At 43.8% G+C, this 3079-nt stretch overlaps 1 long non-coding RNA gene across 1 annotated transcript; it reads right to left on the bottom strand.

The window, feature by feature from the left end:
* Positions 1-332: 332 nt before the first annotated feature.
* LOC131470311 (uncharacterized) lies at positions 333-2773 on the bottom strand. Its single transcript, XR_009241879.1, has 3 exons — positions 2542-2773; positions 2079-2354; positions 333-688 (listed from the first exon to the last, which is right to left on the bottom strand). It is a non-coding gene; the product is annotated as an uncharacterized LOC131470311 (long non-coding RNA).
* Between the last annotated feature and the right edge of the window lie 306 nt (positions 2774-3079).

Below are 3079 nucleotides of genomic sequence, written 5' to 3' on the forward strand. Positions count from 1 at the left end.
GCCGCACCTTAAAGGCCGGTCTGTGACGCAAAAAAAGGTTGGAGACCGCTGGCGTAGAAAACCATGTTGTGATGACTCCGCCCACTTTGTGGAGGATCTATAGTGATGGAAAATGATACCAAACTGTGTAGAGCCACGTCAAAGCGGCATATGTGTGTTAATGTAGGTCAGCTGATGGTCAGTCAGTTAATCACAGCTCACTGAACACGTCGATGTTTCCTCTGCACTGATGATACTGATCATACAGATTATACACTGATGATGCTGATGATACTGATGATGCCGATGATGACGCTGATCATACACTGATCATACAGATCATACACTGATGACGCTGATCATACACTGATGATGCTGATGATACTGATGATACAGGTGATGCTGATGATACAGATCACATATCTGTGATATATGTCACTGTAAATAAACTGTCAAATACACTAGATACATTGTAAATACAGAGTAGAGAGTTAGATTTAGAGCAGACAGAGTCTTTTTACTCTGTAAACAAATGCTTTCCTAACAAATACCAAACGTCAGCGGCTCCTGATGCAGACAAAAGCCAGAGGCAGTGTTCGTGTCATGAGTGTCAGGTTCTTGGACGCCTCCCCTTACTCTGCCCTTTACTTCAGTGTCTGTCCACCATGAGGCAGCGACAGGTGGAACCAAAGGCCGGTAATAGATCTGCCTGAAGAGACAGGACATCACAAATTACTGTTCTATTCTCACCGTTACAAGACTCCAGTGTGGGAGAAAAGAGACAGGAAGCACATACTTCTCCACGTCTGTAAACATATACACACAAATGACCCCAAAAAGGTCGGGAAAATCTTCCTTTGGGGGCCCAAAAAATATGTCCCGTGACCCATCTGTGGGTCCCGACCCCGGCTTTGAGAGCCACTGGTTGAGTACATGCTTATTTATAGCTGGTGAATTTGAAAATCAGCCAAAAGATATCAGCATTGTACAACACATTTACAATAATATAACCTTATTATTATTATTGTTATTATAATAAATGCTGCTTCACACAAACATGTGTGCTCATTTTTAACAATAGTTAAAATAAGATGAGACTGTGGAACCAGCAGAACCTGGTCTGAGCTGCTTTAACTCCCGGTGTTAACTGGGCTAAAGTCAAACATGCACTGGTTCACTTCCATACTGCATCGCATTGCATCATGGGAAGTTTCCATGATGTCAACGTCCAAACAATGGTTTAAGTCCATGGACCTGGATCAGCAGAGGAGCCTGAAACAATGACCTTTCTGTCACTTCAACGAACGCATGACGCAAATGTACGACACATAAATATACAACAAACAAATGTACAACACACAAATGTATGACACACGAACGTATGACACAAATGTACGACACAAATATACAACACACAAATGTACGACACGAATGTATGACACAAATGTACGACACACGAACGTATGACACAAATGTACGACACAAATGTACAACACACCAACGGACGACACAAATATACGACACAAACACATGACGCACAAATGTACAACACACAAACGTACAACACACAAACGTACGACACAAACGTACGACACAATTGTCAGCACACAAATATACGACACACAAACGAACGACACAAATGTACGACACAAACGTTCGTCACAAATGTGCGACACACAAATGCACGACACAAACGTACGACACACAAATGTATGACACAAATGTACAACATGAACGTACGACACAAATGTACAACACACGAATGTACAACACAAATATACAACACACAAACACATGACGCACAAATGTACAACACACAAATGAATGACACACAAACGTACGACACACAAACGTACGACACACAAATGTACGACACACAAATTTACGACACACGAACGTACGACACACAAACATACGACACACAAATGTCAGCAAACACAAACGTACGACACACGAACGTACAACACAAATGTACGACACACAAACATACGACACACAAATGTCAGCAAACACAAGTGTACGACACACGAACACAAACGTACAACACAACCCAAACACATTTCTACGTGTGTGTGTGTGTTTGGGTTATGTTTACCCACAATGCCCTGCGTTGTCATCCATTTCCTGCATGTGGTCGACTTCCTCTGGAACAGACTTCTTTCTCTGATGCTCAGCAGAACCAACCAGAAGTTTGTGAGATGGAGGAGGAGCTGCTGTGAATGCAGTGTGTGGTCCTGGTCTGGACCACGTGTGTGGCGTGTTCCTGGTCTGGACCACGTGTGGGGTTTGGTCCTGGTCTGGACTGGATGGTCTGGAGTTTCTGTGTCTCCATGGCTTTAAAATCAAGTCAGGACTGTGGAACAGACTTGAATCACCTGCACACAGACGTTATTTTGATTTAGACAGGAAGGTTCCATTGAAACACAAGACCTCATCTTACAGGGAGTCCTGGTCCTGGTCCAGGTCAGACATTTACAGAGACCAGACAGTTTCAGAAGAATACAGGCACACTCTGAATCTTGTGTTTTTATCTCCCAGCATTAGCCGTCCTCTCCTTCTCACCTGTGATCGTGTACAGGAGAAGAGAAGGAGCAGGACCACGATGAAATGTTTACAAAGACCAGAGAGGAAAAAAGCAGCAGCAGCCACAGGAGAAGCAGCAGCAGCAGCAGCAGCAGCAGCAGCAGCAGCAGTGAGGTGTGAGGATTATCTGTATCTGTAGCACTGCCCCCGCTATGCCCTCCAAATGAGTACACACACACACACTGCGTTGGCAGCAGCTGGTGTTGTCAGGGCTGGAGGAGGGGGAGGAGTCAGTGCTCAGTAAGTGAAGCTGGTGGCAGCGGAAAATAGGCAGTGATCTGGTGATGTATGTGTCTGACTATGCAACAGTGATACAACATGGTTACCCACGTCACATGTCTATGTATATACGTATATATATATAAAGATATATATATATATATATCTATAATTATGACCCTTCAAACGTGGCCTTCACCTCCACAAACACGTTTTATAAAGAAGTCGTTTCTCACTCGTCCCTTTCTTAGATTTAAGAGGTTGCTCAGCCTGAGATTTTTGATGACTCATCTCAGGG

This window comes from Solea solea, chromosome 12 (assembly GCF_958295425.1).
Source record: "Solea solea chromosome 12, fSolSol10.1, whole genome shotgun sequence".
Classification (NCBI taxonomy): Eukaryota; Metazoa; Chordata; class Actinopteri; order Pleuronectiformes; family Soleidae; genus Solea; species Solea solea.